Source organism: Coenobita brevimanus, chromosome 93, assembly GCF_032717465.1.
Source record: "Coenobita brevimanus isolate Jiangsu-jjx chromosome 93, ASM3271746v2, whole genome shotgun sequence".
Lineage (NCBI taxonomy): Eukaryota > Metazoa > Arthropoda > Malacostraca > Decapoda > Coenobitidae > Coenobita > Coenobita brevimanus.
Genome location: NC_137046.1, coordinates 27,348,047 through 27,375,893, shown reverse-complemented (window position 1 = coordinate 27,375,893; position 27,847 = coordinate 27,348,047). Strand labels below are relative to the sequence as shown.

General features: G+C 43.1%; 1 protein-coding gene across 1 annotated transcript in view; it reads left to right on the top strand.

Moving 5' to 3' along the window:
• Positions 1 to 27,847, top strand: part of Trpm (transient receptor potential cation channel, subfamily M) — a 933,145-nt gene that overhangs the window by 148,399 nt on the left and 756,899 nt on the right. The window lies entirely within an intron of this gene.

Here is a 27,847-nt window from a genome sequence, read left to right as displayed (position 1 = left end):
GATCAGTAAAGTCTGCTTTTGTGAAATTCAAATCCTTAGTGTTCCCTGCTCCAGCCGAGATTCGATCCTTGGTCCATTAGGACTCTGCCGATTAAGCCACCGCCTCCCCCGACCAGAACTGCTTAGTTAATGGACAGAAACTGACCGTAATGGACATAAGTTGACGCAATTTGACCTAAACTGGGAAAAAAAATGGTCATTAAACTGTCTGAGTGGTACGATACATGCCTAAAATGGCCTAAAATTACTAGAATGAATCTTAGCTGATTTGAATAGATTTGAATGAACGAAAAAGGGACATGAATGTACTTGCACTGGCGTGAGTAAACCTGTAGTAGCCGAAATAGATTTAGATGGACCTGAATGGCTTTGTGAATGGATCGGAAATGACCAGACCTGAACTGGCATGAACTAACCGGATCTTACGTGATTGGGTCAAATATTATATATATATATATATATATATATATATATATATATATATATATATATATATATATATATATATATATATATATATATATAATTTCTCAACCTGGACGCATTGGTCCGAAGTGAACTGAACCCACCACACCTTAATGCTTATATGTTTATGATCTGGATAGACAAGGGAATATTCAGCCATATCTGATATTCTTGGCACTGCATGCCTTGCCGTAGGTAGCCATCAGAGAACGCTTTCTTTTCTGTTACTGTCCGCCCTTAAACTTTTTTCCTTATCTCATCCTTCCTCCTTTCTACGACCTCCAGTCCCTCGTATACAATGCCCAGGTATTTCAGACTAAGTGGACCATAACTTTAGCCATTCTCTCTCATTTCCTGTGTTAGGAAGAAGTTTTGTGAGGACTTTTGCTGCCGGTTTCTACATGTTGACTTTGTGTGTGTGTGTGTGTGTGTGTGTGTGTGTGTGTGTGTGTGTGTCAATGTACTGTAAGGTGATGCACATGGAGGCATATTCTTATAATTGCGTGTGTTTGCGAATGCAAATATGTCTGCTTGTGTATACTTGTGCATGCACAGTGTTCGTTTATGCATGTGTTTAAGGCGTGGCTCAATCGGTAGAGAAGTGGCCTGCAGTTCTAACGTACCCAGGTTCAAATCCCCGCTGGGGCAGGGAACAGTTTAAGGATTTGAATTTCATTAAATCAGGCTTTACTGATCTACCAGAAGACCCGCCGACATGTCATAAAAATACCCCCGCTAATATCAATACACCAGTCCTGTATGAGACAGCTCTAGCATGTAATTCAGTATGGACAGTGGGTGTTAGCGCCGAAGTGGTGACATGTAGAGGTGTATGGTATGTAGGAGGACTACTGGGCCTTGATTGCAGGGTGTGAAGCCTATGCCCAGAGTCAGATACATAAAAATAAAAAATAAAACATAAATGTGAGCGTGTGCGTGTGTTTGTGCATGCATGTGGTGGCGGTGTATGCTGAGTGTTCAGTAGGTGCCCTGGACTCAGAGCTGAGGCACCGGATAAAGAAGCAACACACCTCACACTAATTACTTTCTCGTTCACCTCACCTGCACCCACCACAGCTTAGTCTGGCCCGTGTAACAAATACATATGCTTAATCTGCCCTACGCTGATGTTCACGAGGAGTCTGTGAGCACCGTGCTACCCACTGAATACTTACACATCTGGCAAGTCGTTAATTACCCGAAAAAAGAAGTGAATGGCTTGAATTAAAAGCGGTGCAGAATCAGATTATCCTTTTCATGTTTATCTTCTTATTTTACATTTTTCTGTTTTTTCATTTTAAGTAGAAATATTTGTCTTTCCATATGTAAGAGTACGGCAGTTTTGGAAGTTTGTTTGAAGCTGTAGTAGATGTAATTATAAGTGTAGGGTTTAAGTGACGATGTATAAATGCGCGTAAGATTAATTTTACGGTAGGTGTAGTCATACTTGCAAAAATGAAGTGTACGGTAATGTATGAGCGCTGGGATATTTAAATAGAAGTTAATGTAGGTAGTATGGATTTAAGTGTAGGTACAATATAAGTGCATGTACCCGAAAGATTGTGTACGAGTAACTGTATTCATGGCATTAGTTGAAAGCGGTATATGAGGTGTAAATGATATGGTAATGGAACGCATATTAATTGGAGTAAATTCTTAGTAGTAGGCTATGTATGTAAAGCGTAAGTGTAATGGGTACATAAATTAAAGTTGAACTGCAGGTTGTTTATGACAGTGTGTTCTCCAGTGTCGCGTCTGGGCTATTAACTTAATGAGTTTGTCATAATGATGCCCATTAAAACTATTTGCATCTGTCCTACTGGGAGGCAGAATAGGCCAGGGGACACAACACGCCTTGCAAGGGTAGGAGAGGGGAGAGGAGGGAAGGCAAGCGGAGGGGCGGAAGTAGATAAGTAGATGGTGGAAGGGGATCTCGAGGAAAATGAAATAGAGAGAGGGAGGAAGGGAAAAAAAGACGGGGTGGGAAAATAGGATGGGAAATAGAAGAGAGAGAGGTTAACGAATAAGGGAGACATTCAGCGAATGGGAGGATAAAATTGTACAAGTCTTGAGACAACTGGAGATAGGACACGGGAAGCTATTTGTCTGCGAAGGACGCAATTCCCAGGCTTTAAGAGAGGCAGGCGTTGATGGCTTAGGAACTAAGGAGGGAAAGTATGGGAAAAGTAAGATTAGATGAGACGGTAAGGTTAGCCATCAAGATATTGAAAAGGACAGAGCAAAGTCTTAGACGGCAGGGACTGTACGAATGACAGGGATTACATATACTGTGTACTGTATATAGACGAATAGATATATAGACAGATAGATAGATATGGATATAGACAGATAGATATAGATATGTATATATAAAGTAAAGGAGATGAAAACAGGGAAAGCTGCAGGTATGGATGGGTGTGCTGTGGAATGCCTGAAGGGTGGTGGAGTGACTATTGTTGCCTGGTTAGTAAGATTGTTGAATGTGTGCTTTGAGAAAGGTATGGTGCCAATTGACTGGGCAAGTGCTTGTGTGGTCTCGTTGTATAAAGGCAAGGGTGATAAGTATGAATGTACTAGCTTTAGGGGTATAAGTCTGTTGAGTGTTGTAGGTAAGGTGTATGGTAGAGTGTTAATTATGAGAGTTAGAGAGGGTACAGAGGGAGTGATTAGTGATGAGCAGTGTGGCTTTAGGAGAGGGAGGGGATGCGTTGATCAGGTGTTTGCTGTGAGACAAGTGTGTGAAAAGTATTTAGCGAAAGGCAAGGATGTGTTTTGGGCATTTATGGATTTAGAGAAAGCGTATGATAGAATTGATAGGGAGGCTTTGTGGACTGTTTTAAGATTGTATGGACTTGATGGTAGGTTACTAAAAGGGGTGAAAAGTTTTTATGTAAATAGTAGAGCGTGTGTAAGAGTGGGAAATGCTGTGAGTGATTGGTTTTCCGTGAGAGTGGGGCTGCGACAGGGATGTGTGATGTCGCCTTGGTTGTTTAATATTTACATGGATGGTGTTGTAAGGGAGGTGAATGCAAGAGTTTTAGGTGGTCTGAGTCTGGTAAATGTTGATGGAGGAGAGTGGAATCTGAAGCAGCTGCTGTTTGCAGATGATACTGCACTGGTGACTGATTCAGAGGAGAGATTGAGACAGTTGGTAGAGGAGTTTGGAAGGGTGTGTGAAAGGAGGAAATTGAAAGTAAATGAGAATAAGAGTAAAGTGATGAAGTGTACGAGGTTGATAGATGGTAGGGGGATGAATATAGTTTTGAATGGTGAGTTGCTTGAGGAGGTAGATTGTTTTAAATATCTAGGGTCACATGTTGCTGTGGATGGAAGAATAGATGCAGAAGTGAAGTTTAGTATCAATGAAGTAGGAAAGGTACTGGGAGGAATGAAAAAAGTGTTTAAATGTCGTTCGCTTAGAATGGATGTAAAGAGAAGGCTGTATGAGGGTGTTGTGGTACCGACTGCATTATATGGGGCTGAAACATGGAATATGGGTGTAGCAGAGAGGAAAAGTTTGAATGTAATGGAGATGAGATGTCTGAGGAGTATGTGTGGAGTGACGCGTATGGATCGGGTGCGAAATGATGAAGTGCGAAGGAGAACTGGAGTTGTTCGGGAGATGGCTGGCAGAGTTGAGCAGAGGGTGTTGCAATGGTTTGGGCATATGGAGAGAATGGATAATGAGCGATTGGTGAAAAAGATAACTAGATCTGATGTGAGAGGTGTAAGGCTGAGAGGAAGACCACGAATAGGATGGATGGACAGTGTGAAGAGAGCGCTGGATGCGAGAGGGATGTCTGTTGAGCAAGGAAGAGTGGCTGTGCGTGACAGAAATAAATGGAGAGAAATTGTGAATGAATAAGTGATGACGCAGCCCTGAGGGGATATTCTCCCGCATTTGGTCTGATCAGCTAGTCAGGTCAGGTGCGGGTAAGGGGATGGGTCTGTTATGATGTGGCAGGGGTAAACCAGTTCTGCTGTCGGGCCCTGCTGCGGATGTCACTGATTGCATTGCCCAGTTGACCCTTGTGCGGTGTGGTGCGGTGAGGATCTGTCCGTTCTCCCCTTTGGGGCTAAGATGCGAATGAATGTGTTTGAATGGATGAGTAAATGGAGAGTGAGTCGTCCTGTCTCGGCTACCTCCCTTTCCTTGGGGGAAGCAGCCTAGGTATATAGATAGATAGATAGATATATAAAGTTGTATATAGCCTGGAAGTATAATATTAATATGTATATTGTTTTCAGAAGAGTGGCTTGTAGTAACTTGGCGGCCGCTATTAAAAATATCTGTAGTAGTACATGAGGGCACAAAATGAAACAAGGAGGACGAGGAAACTGTGAATTTGAAAGTCTATGATATTGCAGTACCGGGTGTCAGACGGGCTTGAGTTAAGGCTGTGGGGATGGTGTATATTTTAGGCTGGGTTAGTGGCTCCCTGGCCTGGCGTGTCCGCCGTAGTTTTCCGTTATTGGTCCCCTCATACATCTTACCCCGTGGCTGCTGCGGTACTATACTCGTAGATCTTGTGGAGTATGTTCACTAATGTATGGACCGTGTTTGAATGGGTATGCATGTGTGGGTTCGGATGTGGATATGAGGGGCTGTGTGAGTGTATGGGTTTCGGTGGGTGGGTGATTGTGGCTGACTGTGTGGGTGTAGATGGTTGTGCGGGTGTGGGTGTATGGGCGTGGGCGGGTGTAGGTGTGCGGTTGGATGGACCGTGTTTGTCGTACTTGCTTTGTGACGTATACTCATATGTGTTGCGTTTGTTTTTGTGTGTACAGGTATGTGCTTTATTGTACTGTATTGTGTTTTAGTGCACAAGAAGGGAGTGGCATTATATTATTTAGATAATTACAATTTACTGTACTTTGAAAATAGGCTAGTGTCTTTGAGTTCTGAGGCTCGTCTCCCTTTTTGCTTACCGTATATTTAAAACTTAGCCTACATACACTAACCACCGTACTAAGATATGGTAATAATTTTATAATACATACCAGTGAATGCCAGACTAAAGAAAAAATACTCAGGTATTAGGAAAGCGGTGGAGTGTTAAGCAGAAACATTGGACTGATTGGGTTGGACTCTACTAAGGCACACCAGTTACAACAATGGGATATTGAAAATGCCGCGCGCGCGTGTGTGTGTGTGTGTGTGTGTGTGTGTGTGTGTGTGTGTGTGTGTGTGTTGTTAAATGCTGACATAGGCGTGCTTTTCAGCTTAATCGAAACGTATTACATGTGTCGTTGCAACCATGAATATTCTGTTAAGTATCCTATTTAATATATTCAACATGGATCTGTGGTAGGCGGAGGCGTCCATCATATTGTACTCCCAAGATGTAGTACTGCCGTCTGGTGACACGACACTGAGTGACAAGCCAAATGGTTTTCTGTAACCCAGGAAGCCATTTAATAAGTTGGGTGGCAACCATATAACCAGATAACGCCTGTTGGCCCAATGGGTTAAGACGATCCAATAGGGTAAAGCCTGAAAGGGTTTTTATACGAGGATAGTTGTGCGGTGATGGTAATGCCATTCAAGGGATAGAGACTGATAACGTTCCTGTAAATACTGTATAGGGACTGACTGGCCTAGCCCCATACCGCTACGCTCTTGATGGAGTATAAAAGGACTGGATGATGGATGGGTGTAATTTAGTATGGATTTTCCAAATGCACACTGAATGGCAGTATCATTAAACTTTATGTAAATAAATAAATAAATAAATTATAGATAGATTGATTGATTGATAGTACGAATATAACCAGTCTTTTGTGAAGTTTTCATGATTGTCCAGTTGTCTTCCAATGTTGTTTAGTTGGATTAAATCATTAGATAATATGTGAAAAATGTGTGTTTTAAACGCTGTTCATACTGTTACTTTAACCATCAATTTCATTTTTTCTTCAGTGTGTTACCACCTCACTCCCTTCTCTCTTATTTCATTGTCCCCATAAAATTTACATGATCCACTCATACCTGTTAAGTCGTTTTACCTCTTCATGTCCTTCCGTCTTATACCATCCTACTTTTATCTTCTTCTTTCTCACATATTTCCTCCAGTCTCGTCTCTTACACCATTCTTCTTTTAGCTTGATCCTTTCAGCCATACCTGTCCTCTCCCTCTCACCCAATATTTCTTCCCTTCTCACTTCACTGTCTCCTTCCTCACATCTTTTTTTTCTCAGCCTCTGCCTAGCCTTCTCCTCCACTTCTATCTCTTTATCAGTCTCGTCCCCTCTCATACAGCTCTCTCGTCCCCTCTGCTACACCTCTCTCGTCCCCTCTCCTACACCTCTCTCGTCCCCTCTCCTCCACCTCTCTCGTCCCCTTTCCTCCACCTCTCTCGTCCCCTTTCCTCCACCTCTCGTCCTCTCTCGTCCCTTCTCCACCTCTCTCATCCCCTGTCCTCCACACTGTGCACTGTGCAATTTCCCTGCAGTGTCTACAGACTCCCCGTTAACTCAACGTACCCATACATGTCGTGCCGTAGTTATTTATTATCTGATTATTCATTTTACTTTACGCTTTCAGGTTAACTGGTAGCCTATAGATAAATTATTATAAAATGTAACTTTTCCCTTCAGTCTTTCCTATAACATTTCCATGTCAGTTTTTCAAAGCTGCATGGTGGTTTTTCTCATTTTTTCTTGCAAGTTTTAACTAGAGGATTCGGAGGCGTGGAGAGCCTTCTTGCTTTATTATCCTTATCCTTCAGCATGTAGAATTAGATCTTGTAGTCATAGTCTCTCTGTAACAAGCAGCCTCTAAAGGACTATAAGGTCCGTTGCTGTTTGCTTTCCCCCTTGTACACTTCTCTCGTCCCGTCTCTACCTCTTCTGTCCCTTTTCGTCCCCGCACCTTCACCTCTGTCGTCCCTTTTCCTTCACCTTTCTCCTTTCCTTTCCTCTTCCCTACCTCCCTCATTCCCTCTCGTCAGTCCCTGCTCCGCCTCTCTCATCCCCTTCTCCACTGTTCATCCTCTCTTCTGCCCCAGTTTCCTCCCTTCATAGCAGTCTTTTCACCTATTGCATTACCTGTCCTCTACCTCTCATTCCATCTCCTCCACCTCTCTTATTCCATCTCTTCCACTTCTCATCTCTTTGTTTACATTCAGTATCCTCTCATCTCCACCTCCCTTCTCCTTCACCTGTCTTTTATACCTTCTTCTTCTCCTCCTCCTCCATTTGTTATACCCTTTCTTACCATCTTTTATTCCCTCTCCCATCTGTCTTATTCCCTCTCCTATCTCCTTTATATCCTCTACAACGTCCCTTATTTTCTCTTTTCCTCCACCTCTTTTATCCCCTCTCCTACCCTTTAATCTCCTCGTCCTCCTGTGTCTCTACTCTCCTCCCTTCTCCTCACCCCTCCGCCTTCCAACCTTTTCCGTCTTCCTCCCCCCTCCACTTGACAACAATGGGAGTTAAGCTTGATAACTTCAGCCACGATAATGACTTCTTATACGACCCACTGAACCCCTGATGTATGATGCCTCGTGGTGGGGAGGAGGATGCTTTTGTGGAAGTGTATTTTTGGAGGGTACCGGGTATATGTGCAGCCCAGAGTAGGCCAATGCTGAAGTGTGCTGCTGCGGCTGATAATGATGTGTATAGGGGTTGTATGATTCTGTGATGGTGATGGTGGTAACATTGTCGTGGTGGTGTGGTTCTGTGATGGGTGTCTGTGTGGTGATGGTGCTGATTTTAGTGATATATTCGAGTTAATAGCAACAGGGATGATAAAAGATGTAAAGATACTTTTATCGCGTATATGAGAGTGATGAGTGCTTACTCCTCCTGCCATATCATTCTCCCTACAGCACACGGCTTCACTGAGCATACAACAAATGTCCTACTCCATCCCAAGCACATCCCACTAACTCCTTTAAACCCACCCCACCATTTTTCTCCCCCTCACTCGCTTCACCAGTATTTATGAGAAATCTTTCCACAACGAGAGCCGCTCTTGATACAACATCCATCGTCTTACGGTATACCCTGCATCATCATCCCTTGCAAGATTGACAGACCTACGATCCTTGTAACTTTTCCGCCTACATCACTTTTCCCACCTTTCAGCATTAAATTTCTCAGTAACCACCGGCCTAATCTAGGTGATATTGCTTATGACGTAAGAACCTGATGATAGATACATGGTGCTCGCCTTTTTCAATGTGTCTATCTATCAAGCTAGATAGATGGATAGATAGATATGGTGGTAGGTAGATTACGTCGGCCGCCATATTGAATACGACAGTATTATTCTTCTTTCAGTGTCAGACAACCATCGTACCAGAATGAGTGATACCAATGATGCACACACCTTCTTAGAAGTGACTTGAATCCATATGTAATGACCATGTTGGATGCGATGGACATGTAGGATCTGAATGGACCTGAAAGACCTGAACTGTTTTACCCTGAAATCTTTGCACCGATCGGTTTATTTAGACAGATACCTGCGTGAGCATAACTTATGATGATCCATAGTAACATTAATTCGTGCTCGAGATGATTTTTCTATACTAGCCTTCAAGGATCTGAAATATCCTAAAGATACTTCAGTAAACCTGAATGTATCTGCTTGTTTGGTAGGAACTAGAATGAGAAGTATTGGTTTAATTGGACCTGAATGGCTGTGATTGGACAGGAAATTGCCTAATTGGACCAGAAGTTGCGTAAGTGAGCCTGAATGTACCAGATTTCAAAGGAATGGCGCCAAAACTAAACTGACTTGGCTTTGATTTGCTTAAAGAACCGAAGAACTGAATGAACCTACATTACCTGAGCAGGCCTGGATTGCCCTGCCCCATACCGCCATGCCCTGAACTGCTTCATTGACCTGACTAATAGCAGTTGGGTGTCAAGGACCGGACTGGAAATAAAATAGCAATGATGAACCTAAAAACCTGAAGGACGTAACTGGCCCTGAGCTGACGTGAAGTGACCTGACTGGCCTTGAATGGCTGTGGAGGGCCGGAATGGCGTGGATCTAAGAATGGTACTGACGTCACTTAAGTCCCAAATAACCCTAACCTGACCTAAAGTGACCAAAATTGATCCAGGTGGGCTGCATCGCAAGGGCAGGGATTTCGATCACACTGGAAAATAAAAGATCATTTTGACGTGGTGCAACGGTTTTGCCAACTGATGGGTTTGCCAGCTGTTAATTATGCTTACAGGTCGACGAACCCATTTGCTCCATTATGTATCCAGTGACCACTATTTTCTCGTATAACTGGTATAATAGTGCACTAGAGTACTGTTTATGAATTTACTCAGTGGGTATTCATCGTTATTCATTTGATTTTCTCATGTCAGTAGCGTTATATACCTTAAGAATTAAACCCTGATAAGCAGAGACAGTTACAGTACTACACATGAATAAGTCTTTAGCACGAGGACGTCGCTGCTAAACTGAGTAAAATCGCATGGTGTTAGGCAGATCAAAATATGTGACCGTATGGCTGAAAGGGTTATTTTACTGTTTTTACGTTACATTTTTTAGTGAGGGACATGTCAAAGCCATCACCCTGACTTTAATGATTTACCACTAGATCATCAGGCATCTTGCTACTGGACCACCAAATGTAATAAAAATGAAACTCATAATTATTAGGTTTTAACGTCGTACACCGGTTATTTCTGTCTCCACACTCGTTTCACACGAAGATTTTATTCGGGAAACAAAATTAGTATTTTTTAAATAAATCAGTTGCTTTTAAAAGAACTGCTTAAGTCAAAATCTGTGTTTTTCCAATCCAAAGAAAAATAGATAATCTCTTGTTCTGGAAAAAGTACGAAAATTGATATAGCTAATCGACAAAAATTACTGTTAATAATCTTTGCTACCCCTGCCTGACCCGCAATGGTGATTGATGGCAGTGATGTGTGGGAGTAAATGTATCATAATTGTCTTGGTGGGTAATGCTAAGGGTTATGTAATATGGTGGCAGTGGTGGATAGCCTAACGGCGGTATAGTAATGCAGTGCAGTGCAAGCTTGTGTTGTGTCCATGGCTCTAAAGGTAACTGGTGACATGGCCGTGGGTGAGGTTTGTGTGGTTAACAGTGATCGTAACTGAGGTTCTGTGGTAGACCTGGTAATAGCAGTGGTTGTATCAAGTACATTTTAATAATTAAACTTATTAGTGTTCAAGAACCGACGAGAAGAATGGGAAAAGTGAACAGTGGGAAGGAAGAGAGTGGAGGAACGAACGAGGACGAGAAAACTGACTGAATAAATGGTTCAGAATGATGTGAAGAAGTAGGATGAGAGAGACAAGATACGGAGGGAGAGTGGAAGGGGATGCAGATGATTGATGAAGTGAGAAGATGGAAGGTCAGCGGAAAGGAGGAGGAAATGGAAGGAAAGGAAGTCATAAATGAGGGAAAGGATTAGTTGAACAGAATAGGAGGAGTGTTGGGAAGAGAAGGGAAGGATTATAAAGGAACAGATCAAAAGGAGAGAAATAGGATAAACTAGAGAGACAGTGGGATACAAGAAGTCAAAGGAGGGGGATGAACGTAGAAAGAGAGAGAGAGAGAGAGATTAATGAAGTAAATATAAGGGTTAAAGAGGTAATGAGAGGAATAGCGATCAGGTATGAAAAGCCTGGATAAAGTTGGATAAAAGGCTTGAGAGGGAAGGAGGAGTAATGAGTTAAAGTGAGGCTGAAAGTAGCGAGAGAGAGAAGGGAGGGAGAGAGAGAGAGAGAGAGTAGGAGGATGAAAAGGAGGGAAGAGGAAGGCAGAAACATACCTATTCGATACACACAAACATACATAAATACAGTATATGTATGCGTACATAATCGATTATTGTACATACACATATACAGTACACGTATGTAACCGAGAAATGTATATACACACACATACCCCCTCCCCCTCTCTCTCTCTCTCTCTCTCTCTCTCTCTCTCTCTCTCTCTTTCATTCACAGACGCACACACACACACACACACACACACACACACACACACACACACACACACACACACACACACACACACACACACACACACACACACACACACACACACACACACACACACACACACACACACACACACACACACACACACACACACACGAGAAAGTCAGTGGATGAGACAGCTGGTTAATTATGGAGCACAGGTGTTGTGGAGGAAGGAGAGAGAGAGAGAGAGAGAAGGGGGGGAAGGGAGGAGAGGGAGGTGGTGGTGGTGCTGGTGGTTATAAGCTAATTTCTCATCTGGTGGCCAGCGATAAAGTAGGGGATTCTCTCCCAGCCCTCTCACCATGCCACATTCCTTTCATTCCTTCATTCTCCTTTCCCTATAATTCCTTTCCTTATTTCCTGCTAATGACTCTGTCCTTCCCTCGTTCACTCATTCTCATTGCCCTGTTCTGGTTTACTTCCTTACTGTCATTACCCTGTTTTGTTTGCCTTCTTTTCTTCCTACCCGCTACCCCAGTCTACGATCGTTCCTGTTTCCTTGTTGTTGCTTACTACGTTTTCCATTTTCTTTCTCATCTTTTCCTTCTCATTGCATTTTGGCCTCCTTCACTCTTCCTGCTTGCCTTGCCACGTTTCTTTTTTCATTCTACTCTTATACATGCATTAATTATTTCATCCTCGTCTCTTGCTTTTTCTTCTAACACGTACGAGTACCTCTCTTGCTGCCCTCCCACCTACCTTTTTTCCTTCCATCTAGGTACCCATCCTCTCTCCTTTGCTTTAGTCACCCACCCACCATCCATCCATCCCTGTCTAGTATATCTTTTCTTAGCCACTTCCTTCACCCATCTTCTTCTTCTTCTTTTTTTTTTTTCTTTTTTTTAAATAATCTGTCCGTCTCGCCTTCCTTCTCTCCCTCCCTCCCATCGTATGCTACCCGGCCCAGCCTTCATTCCACACCTGCATTCACCTTTCTCTTTCCATTTTATATTTTCTATTCTTTCATTTGGCAACTTTAATTTTGAAAATTAGTGAATGATTAACGGCAGGAGTAAAAGGAAGTGAATAAAGAAAAGAATGAAGGAAGGAGTGGAAAGGAATGGTGGAAAGTTAGAAAGGTAATGGGCATAATGACGTGAGAAGAGACAAAGAGCAGGGGAAACAGTCATAACAGGAGTCGTGATAGCTGCAACGCAGTTACGTTAAGATCAGACGCACGTGTGAACACACGTAAAGAAACACGTTCCTCGGCAGTGCAGTGCATTGTACCGACAATACCGCCTCAGCTAATCGAAACAGACAGTTTTCATTTGCGATCTAGTAAGCAGCAAATTATGTTGTTGTAAATTAGACCATCTCGGGTGGATCCATCCAGACCCTTCATACCCAGTCAGGTCATTTCAGGTAATGTTACCCACATTCACACCCATTAAGTTGGTTTCAGTGTATTCGAACGACTACAATTCTAATTAGATAAATTTAGTTTTTTTTTCTTGTGTGTGTGTGTGCATTCAGATCATTTTAGGATCTTTGATGTTCAATAAGGTCCATTCAGGGCAATCAGCTCCATTCAGGTCCATTAGTTGGTCTGTTTAGGTTAATTTACGTCCAATTAGGACAAACTGGGATAATAAATGGTCATTCCTGCCACTGTAAGGTCACTGTTCAGATCCACGTCAGATCAGTTCGGTCTGTTCAAGGGCAGTCATGGCTGTTAGGTAAGTTCTGGCGCAGTACGGTTAATTAAACCTGTTTTCAGGTCCAAGTAGTCCCATGATTGACATTTTGAACCAGTCACGTCAGTTAGGACCATTCATATCAGTTTGTCAGTTTAGAGCCATTATTGTGTATTTAGGCCCAGTCAGGTCCAAGAAAGCCTATTAAGAAATAGGTTAGTTCAGAAAGGTCTCATATTCACTGAGACTGTCAGTTCAGACTAGGGAAGTTTAGTTCATAAATGATCCCAAACATCTCCAGGTCGTTCTATTCAAGGGACTTCCGGTCCCTTAAAATTTATTCAGGTCGACTAGGATTCATCATGCCACTTGATTTAAATCATGTTCAAACCTTAACCGATCAAAGCAGCTCTGTTTTAGTCAGTTTCATTTGCTTTCTGTTTGTTCAGGTCGCTTCGGGTCCATCCACTGGGGTAGCATAAATTATAGGTGTAGGTTAGTTAGATGTTTTCACTGGGAAGGCATAAAATAGGAGCTGGAGAAGAGGCGTGATCGGTATAGGCTGCAGTGGTTGTGAGTGGTGAACAGGGCGGTATGAGCACACCCAGTGGAGGCGGGTGCTGTTTGTGGGGCGATGGTCTCGTTGACAAGATTACTTATAAAAATTCTATGGATAGGGTCACGAAAAGAGTGGTGTGGACAGCCCGGCCTCGGATGTTGCTATGAAGTGGGCCAGAGAGGAGAAATATATCTAGTGAAGATGATGTTATCAGTGTATAATTTCAGTTTTAGAAAATTCTCAAAGAAAAATAGTAACAACAACAACGTGTATTTATCTTGCTGCCAGTATATTGTGCTTGGCGCCTCTTTGTCTATCTATCTATATATCTATCTATCTATCTATCTATCTATCTATCTATGCGTCTATCGATGCAGGTAAAAGAAAGGCTGTCCTCTACACACTTCTCCCTCTTACATAATAACAATGTAATTTATAATTTCTGTAGAGGCACAGAATCGTAGCTTACAGACCTTATTAATGTATCTTGTCTCAGTTGCCTGCATACATGACAGCGTATGAAATACAACAGTAAACTTCGTCGTGTTTTATAGTGTTGGAATGCTTACCTAATTGACTGCATCGGCAGTTTCTGACAGCTTATCCCGATGGTCCACTGTGCAGTTTTTAAGGCAGTTATTCATTCTAAAGCAGCTGTTCCTTCTATTTTAATTGCGTCCTAGAGGTAGGTGGTGGCGACCATCAGCCACTCACTTGATATAATGCTGCTTATTTCCTTCACCTTTATCATTTTGTGTGTGTGTGTGTGTGTGTGTGTGTGTGTGTGTGTGTGTGTGTGTGTGTGTGCGTGCGTGCGTGCGTGCGTGCGTGCGTGCGTGCGTGCGTGCGCGCTGGAGCTGTCATTTTTATTACTCTTCTTTCCATGTCGGGTTGCTATACACTGAGCGATAAGCCTAATACTGTAACCCAGGAAATGTGGGGCCCATCAGGGAACCATACTTCCATGTTCTTCCCCATGGCTTGGGAACTTAGTTTCATTGCATAGGATGGCCCTGCAAGGGGGATTGCTTGCCTGCAGTTGATGGGTCTGTTTGGCTAGGTAGACCGTGTTTACTCATCATCAGCAACAAGAACACTGCATCCTTGGCTCATACTTTTAAGTTTTATCCTATTGCTTCTGGTTGTAGCATTTGTATTTTGAACAGATTTTTATACTTCATCGAATTTATTGACAACTGTACTTGGAGTCAATCTTCTTAAACTGTTATTATTATTATTATTATTTTTTTTTTTTGAGGGGGACTTAATTCACTTTATTTAATCGTTCTTCGTATGCAGATATGGCAGTAATGGGAGGGAGGGAAAGGGGACAAATAACACATGAAAAAGGAGGTAAGAAGAATGGCAGGAAGGTAGTGGCCGTAACGACGTGTTATTGTGGACATCAGGCGCTGCATTCTTGTAACTGTCCACGTAAAACAACACGCCATTCCCCACGCATTCTCATTCCTCCTCCTCTTCTCTTGTGTGATAGCCTTTCTCTCGATTTTAATTCTTTTGTCTCGCTCTCTGTTATCGTGCAGTCTAGTTTTTCTCGAGCATTGTCCATCCTGAAACACAATATGTCGTTTCAAGCCGGTTCTCATTCTTTCTTGCTGTTATTTGTTTATTTAGTTGGTGATACCCTTTCTCTTGACTTTTCCACATTTGCCTTGCTCTTTCCTCCTTTATATTGCATTTCTGTCTTTTCTAGTGTATTCATACTCTTTTTTGTGCTTTCTTCTGTCTCCTTTCTCTTAGTTATCTTACGTTACCTTATTCTCTTTTTTCCTGAGAGTGCTATGCATTTCTCTTCCTAATTCTCGTATTTCGTTTGTCTCATACTTTCTGTAAACTCACATCTTGTTCTATTTTAATTATTAGGTTACCATTTTCTTACAGTTCTTTTCCTTTTTTGTTTGCGTGTCTTCATATTTGTTACTACCCAGTCTTGTCTTCTTGATTACATTCCAGATTATCAGTTTCCCTTTTTGTGATCACTCATGTTTCCTGTGCCTTCTCACGAGTGGCTTTAACTTGATTTACACCATCACGTAGCGTATTGCCTGTCCTTTTTATTATTATTTTTAAGCAACTTCTTTCTCCATATTTTCACGTGTAGTTGGGGTGTGTATTTTCTCGTGTGCACGCGTGTAGGGGGGTGGGTGAGTGAGTGAGTCGGTGAGTGATTTTTGAGACTTCATCGTACATATATTTTCAAAGAATTCGAACTTACCCATGTAAGATTTTTTCCTGTGTGCTGTATTGTTTGTGTGAAAGGAGTGTCCTTACAAACCGTGCAACAGAAAATAACATAGTCATAACGACAGACAGGAGACAGCCGTAGCGGCGAGGGTCTCTTGTTGTCGTGGTGTGAGTGGGACTTAATCTTGATGTATTGTTGTTTTGTCGCCGTGGAGATTGCTGGCGGAGTTTTGAAGTCTACTAGTCATTACTTTTGAACTTTTTTTCTGATACTGAGTGATAAGTAAAACTTTATTAAGTAATCCCCTTGATTCCGATGACGTAGTTTTGTTGTATAATCCTGATGCTTCCAAACGAGTATATTAGCTTTGCCGCAGACTTTCAAATCGGTGAGACAGCCTTCATTAACCCATATATTATTCGGCTGCTCTTTACCTGAATCAGATCGTATGGTTGTTGACTGAGTAAAGTGAAAAGTAGGTCATCGTCATCATATTCTACTTTTCCTTTCTTCTTCGCCTCTATCTTTCCTCCTTTTCTTACTTTCATCCTCTTCTTCCTCCCTCTTTTCTCTTGGACTGTTTCTCCACGCATCCCTCCATCCATCATTCTGTAATCAGGACTAAACTTCGTGTGAGAAGGCGAGGTGTTGTGTGCTTATCAGTGTCCCTCCAGCCTTAATACCCACCCTTCCTTCTTTTCTTCCATCTTTCTTTCCTTCTTTCTTTCCTTCTTGCTTTCCGCTTACATTTTTTCCTGTATCATTCCGTGCTCCCTTCAATATTTTCAGTATCGTTCCTTCCCTGCAACCAACCATTCATCCATCCTTCCTTCTTTCCTTCCTTCCTTCCTTCCTTCCTTGCTTCTTTCCTTCCTTCCTTCCTTCCTTCCTTTCTTCCTTCCTTGCTTCTTTCCTTCCTTCCTTCCTTCCTTCCTTGCTTCTTTCCTTCCTTCCTTCCTTCCTTGCTTCTTTCCTTCCTTCCTTCCTTCTTTCCTTCCTTCCTTCCTTCCTTCCACTTCATGTATTTGCCCTGCATTTTTCCTTCCACCCTGTCCTCCTCCTTCGTCTGCTTTTCCCTTTATCATATTCCATTATTCCTTCGTGTAGGTCTGTTGTCATTCCATCCCTCCTGCCCTCCTTTCCTTCCTTCCTCATCGACTTCCCCCCCCCCATCAGCCTCCCTTTCTTTGCCACTTCCTTCTAGTCATTCTATAGAGAGAGACAGACAGACAGACAGACGGATAGGCAGACTGCTTGATTGAGTCTGTATTCCACTCTTTGTAATGTATTTTCTGATATAATGCATTTTATCTATCTGTCTATCTATCTATCTATCTTATAGATATACGTTTTCTTTTTCTCATCCTTCCCTGCCCTCGTCTAGTCCCTGTCTTCGTTTGCCATTTCCTCTCTGTCTGCCAGCCTCAGACTGTGCTGTATTGCCTGCTTCAGCTCGTCCCATCTCTATAATTTCTCATGATATCACTGCCTGATACTGTATATGTTAGTTTATTCGTCCGTCACATTTCTCTTCCTCTTCCTTCTTTCGTAATCGTTTAAATTACATTTTTCTGGTTTTTCTTCTGTCTCCTTGTCGCTCTTACTCTATAGCTTTTATCTTTACGTCTGTCATTACTCTCTTCTCTCCCTTTCCTCCTGTTGTCTCCTTCTTCTACTCTGATATATGTATTCCATTTTTTTCAATTCCTCCTCCTCCAATCAATCATGAGTCACCTAATCCTGATCCTCCCTCCTCATCCCTCCCCCATCATCTTGCCTCCCTTCCTTCCTCCCCACCCATCATCCTGCCTCCCTCCCTCCTTCCCCACCCATCATCCTGCCTCCCTCCCTCCCTCCCCACCCATCATCCTGCCTCCCTCCCTCCCTCCATGGATGTATATGTAGATCACTATGTATAAGTTTTATGTGTGTACAAATGTATTACTGTTTGTGACCTCTGTTTCCTATTCCATTCACCGATCTTGTGTACGTGAATATGTATATACATATGGTATATATCAGTATGCTCAAACAAATTCCATGTAACTACATACAACAGCACTCTTTATACTCACTGTACAGTTTAATACATGGATTACTGTATATAAGATTACTAATTAGTCCTCTTTAAAATTATTGACCAATCACACGTACAGTATATTGTAATCTAATACATTAATAGGCTCGGGAAGATGACTACCTAAGTATCATCTTCCTTTTGAGATATTGTACAACTACTATTTTTATATGTACAGTATTGTGTATCTCAATAAATGTATCAAATTCAAATTCAATTCCATCCCCACCCATCATCCTGCCTCCCTCCCTCCCTCCCCACCCATCATCCTGCCTCCCTCCCTCCCTCCCCACCCATCATCCTGCCTCCCTCCCTCCCTCCCCACCCATCATCCTGCCTCCCTCCCTCCCTCCCCACCCATCATCCTGCCTCCCTCCCTCCCTCCCCACCCATCATCCTGCCTCCCTCCCTCCATCCCCACCCATCATCCTGCCTCCCTCCCTCCCTGCCCACCCATCATCCTGCCTCCCTCCCTCCCTGCCCACCCATCATCCTGCCTCCCTCCCTCCCTCCCCACCCATCATCCTGCCTCCCTCCCTCCCTGCCCACCCATCATCCTGCCTCCCTCCCTCCCTCCCCACCCATCATCCTGCCTCCCTCCCTCCCTCCCCACCCATCATCCTGCCTCCCTCCCTCCCTCCCCACCCATCATCCTGCCTCCCTCCCTCCCTCCCCACCCATCATCCTGCCTCCCTCCCTCCATCCCCACCCATCATCCTGCCTCCCTCCCTCCTTCCCCACCCATCATCCTGCCTCCCTCCCTCCCTGCCCACCCATCATCCTGCCTCCCTACCTCCCTGCCCACCCATCATCCTGCCTCCCTCCCTCCCTGCCCACCCATCATCCTGCCTCCCTCCCTCCCTCCCCACCCATCATCCTGCCTCCCTCCCTCCCTCCCCACCCATCATCCTGCCTCCCTCCCTCCCTCCCCACCCATCATCCTGCCTCCCTCCCTCCATCCCCACCCATCATCCTGCCTCCCTCCCTCCCTGCCCACCCATCATCCTGCCTCCCTCCCTCCCTCCCCACCCATCATCCTGCCTCCCTCCCTCCCTCCCCACCCATCATCCTGCCTCCCTCCCTGCCTGCAATCACATCATCCTGCCTCCCACCCTCCCTGCCCACCCATCATCCTGCCTCCCTCCCTCCCTCCCCACCCATCATCCTGCCTCCCTCCCTCCCTCCCCACCCATCATCCTGCCTCCCTCCCTCCCTCCCCACCCATCATCCTGCCTCCCTCCCTCCCTGCCCACCCATCATCCTGCCTCCCTCCCTCCCTGCCCACCCATCATCCTGCCTCCCTCCCTCCCTGCCCACCCATCATCCTGCCTCCCTCCCTCCCTGCCCACCCATCATCCTGCCTCCCTCCCTCCCTCCCCACCCGTCATCCTGCCTCCCTCCCTCCCTCCCCACCCATCATCCTGCCTCCCTCCCTCCCTCCCCACCCATCATCCTGCCTCCCTCCCTCCCTGCCCACCCATCATCCTGCCTCCCTCCCTCCCTGCCCACCCGTCATCCTGCCTCCCTCCCTCCCTACCCTCGCTTGATCGTTCCTCCCTCCCTCCCTCCCCACCCATCATCCTGCCTCCCTCCCTCCCTCCCCACCCATCATCCTGCCTCCCTCCCTCCCTCCTCTCACTCTTTTGTCTCGACCAAAGTTTCTCTTTTTTCCTCAGCTGTTATTTTTCCTGCTCTTTCATTTTCTGTTATTTTCTGGTTCAGGCAGTTGCAATCCATGACGCAGTTTAGTTTTAATAATCTGGCCTGTAAATATACAGGATTTTTACACTAGAGTACGGTACATTTTACTTCAGCAGTCTTTTGTCGGAGATTAAATTTAATTTTTTTGAAGATTTTGTTTAGTCTCATCAGATGTCCTTATATTTGTTTATTTGCCAAGTTTACACTTATATTTAATCGTGTTTTATACGTATTGCATATACTGTACGTACTGTACATACATACATACATACTGTATGTGTATGTATGCATGTATAATATAAAGATTCGTTTTATACTCCTTTTATTCTTAGTCTAAAATTGTCATGGCGCCATATTGAATGCTGAGTTGTAACAATAGACTAACAATTAAATATTATGCTGGATGTGGAGAAATGCTGTGGCAAGGCTGTAGTGCCGTTGACATTGCCTTACTGCCACACAGCTGGGAGAAAGAAGGTGGAAAAGACGAAACTGTCGGCCAAGCTAAGACGAAAAAACTACAGTATACTCTCCAGTACCAGTTCCCTGGATAGTTCATGCTTATCCCCCCCCCCCGCTTTCTCTCTCTCTCTCTCTCTCTCTCTCTCTCTCCACTTTTTTCTCTGACCCAACTCTCTCTCTCCTCCTCCCCCCTTCCCTGTGTATTAATGTGACGAATGAAGACCCTGATGCCTTCTTGATTAATGTTATCCCTCCCCTTGCCTTCCCTCTACATTCTCTTCCGCTCTTCTCTCCCCATTTCAGTCCTGTCCCCGTTCTTCCTCCTTTTCTCACTCCATTCTCACTTATCCCTTCATCTTTTTCACTTGGACTCTATTTCTTTCTTCATCTGTCTTCCTCTCCTTTCCTCCCCACCCCCTTCCATGGCAGTTCGTCTCTTATATCCATCCACTCCTTTCACCTCCTTCCCCTCCCCTCCCCCTCTCCACACGTCTATTTCATCCTGCCAATCACTGCCTTCTTATCTCCTCCCTGCCATCTGCTTCTGCCACTCTTCCCTCCTTCATTCTGCAGCTCTTCTTCCACCTTTCCATCATCCCTTCTGCTACCCTTTCTCCCTCCTCTCCCCTCTTCTCTTCTCTGAACCATATCCACACACTCGCTTTATCTTTTTCTTCCTTCATTCCTTCGTGTTACTTTTTCTTCACTTGCTCCCCCCCCCCTCCATCTTTTCTCTACACACACACACACACACACACACACACACACACACACACGCACACACAGTCTCTCTCTCTCTCTCTCTCTCTCTCTCTCTCTCTCTCTCTCTCTCTCTCTCTCTCTATCTATCTATCTATCTATCTATCTATCTATCTATCTCTCAAAATAAGATAGTGGGAGGATTTAATGATGTAAGATGAGGAGGCGTAGGTGTGAGGGAGGAGGAAGAGATGGAGGGGAAGGAGGAGGATGAAAATAAGGGGGAAGGAGGGCGTGCGTGTGAAAAGTAGAGCTGGAAGTGAGAAAGGAGAAGAAAGAGATAATGTGTGGATGGAGCAGTGGGAAGGGGAGAGATATCAAGGGGTGGATAGTGGGAGTAGAAGAGAAGAGAGTGGAAAAGAGGAGATGAGGCAGTAAGTTGAGTGTATTGAGAGAGAGAGAGAGAGAGAGAGAGACCGTAGGGAAAAGTGGTAATGACAGAGAATAGTAAGGAAGGAGATTGAAGGGAGGGAGGGAGAGAGGGGCAGTGAGAGTAAGAAAAGGTTAAGGGTTACGAGCAAAAGTTTATCCTCAGAATTTCTTCCTCTTTTTCCAGTCAGCTCTTCAGGCCCAATATTCCATAAAAGGCCCCGCTGGAGTGCCGCCTACAGCCTGACTCTAATTAACTCCTTCACTACCATCACAATTTTTTTTTCCCCCGCTAGATGATTTATTTCGATATTTTGGAAAGCTTTGGTATTGACGGGATTGATGGACGGACGGTTTTAAGTTAAGCAGAGATGTCTTGTGGCGAACGGAGCAGTAAAGGTTATCTCTAACTTGCGCTTGAGACGTTTGTAATCAGCAAATTAAAATCTTATATTGACAGCAAAAACATTTAAGTCGTGCCCGTGTAGGGGTTACTGAAGGCTCTGTCTTACATTTCCAGCTCGTAAATAAAGTAAAATCATATTGTGGTAGCCAAGACCATATACGATTATTAGACCTTCTGAGGCTGAAGGTATTTTATCTTTGAAAAAAAGATTTTTGCAACTTCAGACGAACGTTGGAAGGAGCCTTTAGGAGTTTGCAGACGAACGCTGGAGAAATGTGTTGGTATTTGTCAGCGAACTGTGGCTGATTTGTAAGCGAATGATGATCGAAGGTTTTTGTATTCGTATACAAAACCTGGGAGGCTCCTGTAGAATGTTTCATTGATTTCAATTGAAACATTTGAGAATTTTGTTGGGTTTGGCAGTAAGGATTTAATGGAATGTTAATGGACCTGTGCTGAGAGAATTATATGTTATGATAGAAAACTAGAAGGAATATATAGATAGAGTATTTAAATGTGATGCTGAAAGATTTTCATAGACTGTGATAGTAGAATGCTGACACGATCTTACTGATAGTTTAGACGAACGGTAGTATAATTATGGATGGTTATGTTTACGAAAGTCAAGATTAAAGGGATACCCATCTTGGTTCTCACGGATCTTGTAACTTTGCATACGAGAAACTTATGGTTAAAGGATCTGAAACATGACGGACTTATCACACAACCCATTTACACTTCTTTTGAAATGTGTAATTGATTGGCTTCGTAATATAATGAAATCCATTGCGACTGAGTGTACTGTATATTTAGCAAACGTGGAAGCAACCAGCAGTGCCCCTTGAAACATGTACACACTGCCAAAACAACCGGAAATTGATGCAACATGATGGTCTGTTTCTTCACCAGTCCCTATTTCTTGGAACTTATTATAGAATGTTCTCGGAGTTTTTACGTTTGATGTGGATTTTCTGTAGTGTATATCGGTATGGGTCGTTAGTTTTGGAAGTAATATAATGAGACGGGTTGGGATTTTATATGTAGGAGACAGTAATTTTATCCTACCAACTTTGGAATGTGTTTTTCCGTGTGAGTTCCGTGTGTGGAATATTAATGACGCTGGCTACCAGGCTCACTCCCTGCTTTCATTAGTTGCACACACACACACACACACACACACACACACACACACACACACACACACACACACACACACACACACACACACACACACACACAGCAAACATCCTGTCATTCTAATTCCAATTTATCCTGACCTGTCTAGTAATTTTAGATGGTATTTAACCTGTTTATTTTTTTATTTACTTCTATCCATCTGTAGCAAGTTTCATAAATTATGTTAATGCAGTCAATACTGACCTATACCTTTTAGTCAGGCTATTTATTATTTTGGTTTTTTAAGGCTTTCCTCAGATTTTTTTCTCTTATTTCCTATTATTATTTAAAGTTTAGTTACCTTTTAGCGGTTACCTTATATTCGCGTTGAAAGCTGTTGGTATGGGCCAGAGATCATAATTAGTTCCTTCCACCACAGATCACCCAAACCTGCACTGATTTCAGGCCTGTCAAACACAGTGTATTCTCAGCCTTCTTCAGTCCGTTCCAGCCGTCCAGTCTGACACTCCTAACTCAACCCACGACCTTTGTGCACTCAGTCTTGCTCATTTCGGCCAGCACATCCCCACCTCCATAGCAGCCTGCCCTTTTGATCCGTCTCAGCTGACTCAGTCTTAGGGCTTTATTGTCAGTGAAATAGGAGGCTACGTAGCATCTGTTCCTTAGCATTTTATTTTGCATATCACGTTTTAAGCTTTTATTTTATGATTTATATCGTAGTTTTTTCAGAGTACTTTGCGTAAATAAAAATACAAGGTATTTAGGTGTAAAGTGCAGAATGAATAGCTATGGATGAGGTGCTATGAAATACGACCGTCAGTCTGTTCAATAGCATTCTATTTCTGTCCACCACACAATAGTCTATTAACTCTCATCCCATTTCAGTCCTCCCAGTTGGGTCCACTTAATGCCATCCCGTCCAAGCCATAATGGCACACATGAGCCCAGTATATTTTGCCTGAGCCGCTTCCCATCTGTTTCGGACATTATGTGTGGAGGGGAGTTGTGACTTTATATTCCGCTATTTTATATGCTGTTATTGTGACTTCTTTGGTTCCCTGCTTCCCCTGTTATTTCTAGATCATTACAGTATCTTAAGTTTTGTTACCTGTTATTTATTCTTTTTAAATCCCCGCGAACTCAGTGGTAAGAGTGTTATAATTTTTCCGGTGAAAGGTTGGCCCTGTGTAGTGTGATGTGTGCTGGTGTGCCTGTGTGCCAACAAACTCTTTGCTAAACGACGATGTTGATGTTAGTGAAACTTGTTTTATACTTATTCAGCATAGGGAAAATATCATTTTGTTAATCAAAACTTGGATTTGTTTCCTTTCTCGTCCCCACTCAGTTCCCTGCGATAAGTACAAATACATGTCCTCGTGGCCCGGTTAAGAAATGGTTAAAAGCTACACACATTTGAGTGTAGCACTAAAATACTGCGTGCGTTTTATTTAAGTGGTTGTAAAAGAACTGAAAACAAAACTTACTAAGCAAAGAATCCCTGTAACCAGTTCAGAACTAATACTTAAAGTACATGTACCGGGTACCGTACGGTTAGAGATAGTGCACATAATATAAAATTGAAACCCACTATCTCTACCGTCGATCATTTTTCAACACTGGATTTAGTTTGTGGCCTATCTCTCCCGTCAGCCGTTATCCCCATTTATATCTGTCCTTATCCAGGCCCCGATCGGCAGAGCAAACAGTTTCAATATCCCGTGTCCGTATCTCGTTGACGAGTTTGGCGTATTTCCGGAGACACACAATTGTAATTATTATAAAAAAAAATGCGATCAGAAAAACAGAAAAATATTGCGTTAGTCAAGGATACAACTAGATTACATTCTAGATCGTATGTTTTTTTTTTTTTATATATATCAAACACTGGAACTGCAGTTGGGGAGATTTTGGGACTGAATGTAACATACCATTAGTGTAGTATTTGTAATAGCAAACGTAAAAGCCCTTTCGGATGACGCACTTTTTATTTTGTGTTTAGCATATCCCAGTGAATTTATCATATCTTTTTATAAAGGCCCCAAACATGCTTGCTTGCGTCGGCCTTGGTCACCTAATAGCAGCTCTCCACGCAGCTTGATCTCTGGCAGCCTCCCCGTTCAGTCCCTTATTCCTGAGGTCACATTCTATAACCTCGTCCCAGGTCTTTTTTTCGGTATGCCTCTCGCAACGACTGAACTGATTTTTGGAACTGGACGGGTTAGATATATGCTTGAGTAACGCCATCACTAGTAGGGTTGTGTGTGAAGCTGAATGAAGTCGTCTGGGGACAGCACACATACTAAAAAGTACGTCATCGGAGGAGCATTGTGTTGAATATGGTTAGCAGTAACTTGCTCCAGGCCGACGGATGGGATAGTTTGCGCATTTTACTTTGGTTAAAAATCTTCAATGATCTTTCAGAAACGTCAGCGACTTGTCAGCAGAAAAATGCGAGTCGGATCACCCTAGTTCTGAATGAGATAGTGCAACAGAATAACGCTAATGCCGTGTGTCATCTGCAGGCATGTGCAAGACAACTGGGCTTCAAAAAACGGTCTGCCCGCTCAACGCTCAAGAGTATGAAACAATGAAATATAAAACAGGATAGTTGTAATTTGCAAATATATTTAATTACCTCATATACCTCGATTACACACACACACACACACACACACACACACACACACACACACACACACACACACACACACACACACACACACACACAGAGGGAGAGAGAGAGAGAGAGTGGGGAGTGAGGGGGAGGGAGTTAGGGGAAGGGAGACAGGAGAATGAAGTCTGCGGTGTAGGGAAGGCAAGTTTCAATACATTCCCACATTTCCATCACCGAATTAGTAATATTACAGTTTATACAAACCCAGTGGTCGTAAGTTTAAACAAAATTTGTGGCATTTCACAACTGTGCAGTTGGCGCGCTACACAAGTAGATTCCACAATTTGTCCGTATGCTGTCACAATTGTGGCATGGGGTGAGATTGGCAAACATGGCGGTACAAGAAGAGTGGTATGATGATATATCAGTATTTGTGTTTGCGAACGATCAAGAAGACACCTTCTTGAGCTTCACAGTTTTTCCAGCAGTGTGGCACATACAGGTCACACAAATGTGGCATCCCAGACTTCCTAATTGCACATTTTGATTAAACATATAGACTAGCGTCGGGTGTAACGCGAAGTATCCACATTTTTGTTAAGCATTCGACCATTAGTCTTACATTTTACATTGTAAGTAATTACTGTATATTGTTACCTTGTCTTATCAATGTTGTAATAGTTATGTTGTTAACTTGATACAAGTGTATGGTGATGTTCATAGTTACACGCCATAAAATTCCTCAAGGTGTAGGGCTGCATTCAGAATGTTATATGAGGCTTCGCACTAACCACTCTTTAGCGAGTTTATTTCGCGTATAGCATTTTAGCTTTCTCCTGTAGCCTTTTTATCGTTTAATATCGACATAGTTTGTACCAGTAACATAGAGGAGGATACTGTGGTAAAATGTGCAAAATAAATGACTAAGGAAGAAGTCTTGTGATATCTCCAAAGGCACTTTGAATACGTTTTTCCCAGTCAAGAAAAATGCCAACCTTTCATCTCTTATTTAACAGAAAAGTGGAATATTGTACACGAGAATTTTAACCATTTCAGTACATGACTGCTGTGTGTGTGTGTGTGTGTGTGTGTGTGTGTGTGTGTGTGTGTGTGTGTGTGTGTGTGTGTGTGTGTGGCCACCTCCAGACGATTTTACTCAGTTTAGGACGGACATCTCACGGTTTACGGGGTTGAAAATATTATCCATTAATCCTTTCAGTACCAATACGTCACTTTCTAGTCATGCATCCACACGACGATTTTATTATATTCGCGCTTCCTTAAGACCATTTGATTTGACTTGGGGAAAAAAAAACTCGTAGTAAAGAGGTTAACATCACTCGTCACAGACACGAGTTAGAAATTCAGCATTAAACAAAAGTGCATACATTCTCTGCCATATTTTTTGCGTTGATATCCGCTGACTGTGAGCTCGATTGTCTCATAAAATATAAACGAAGCGAACAGGCGTATCCAAGTGTCGCAAACTCGGCCGATATTTTCTGGTAGTTAATTTTAGGTCACTAGCAAAATCCATAATAGATTTTCATTAGATAACACCTTATGATGGAGAATTACTTAGAAGGTACTGGAGATAATGCCGTTAGAGTGTACTGGACTAAGAATATATGATAGTGCTGAAATATACTACTACAGTATGTTCATAGCGATATTTGCCAAGTAATTTAGTTTAGGCAGAGTAAGCATCGCGCGCGCGCACGAACGCACGCACACGCACGCACGCACGCGCGCGCACGCACACACGCACACACACACACACACACACACACACACACACACACACACACACACACACACACACACACACACACACACACACACACTGAACTTTGAACTTAGTTACCCCATTGTTCAGCTGAAAATTTTACCAGACCATCGCAGAAAAAACCTGGCACCTCCTTTAGTTTGGTATGATTTTTGACAGACAACCTTGGGACGTTGTAGGGACTGTCTACAGTCCTGACAGTATTTACTTTCTAGAAAAAAAAATGACTAACTTCTAAAAGTGTTTTAAGTTTTCAACCTGTAGACTAAACAAATAAACAGGCATATTTGCCAGAAACTAAATAATTTTAGCGTTAGTCTTTCGGAGCACGGCGTCTGGACTCAACTTGAGAATGGGAGGTGGCTCTTGTGTGGAAGATTTATTAAAACAACCCGCATCCCTCTACAAATTTTTTTAATCATCATTATTTTTTTTTTATTATTATATTACGGTATTGTTGTTATTATTTGTTTTACCATCTCATGGTCGGAACATATATAATATTCTGTTCCAGCTTATGCTAAACTACTTTATTCAGTTGTGAGTGATTCATGGGAACTTAAGAATGGTAAGAGCCTTACAAAAATGCAGAACTTGCAAAAACTGGAGTGGAGATGTGTACATTATATTTAATGAAGCAGAGCGATAGTGAAACCTGCTACACTACAGTGCTTCATTACTG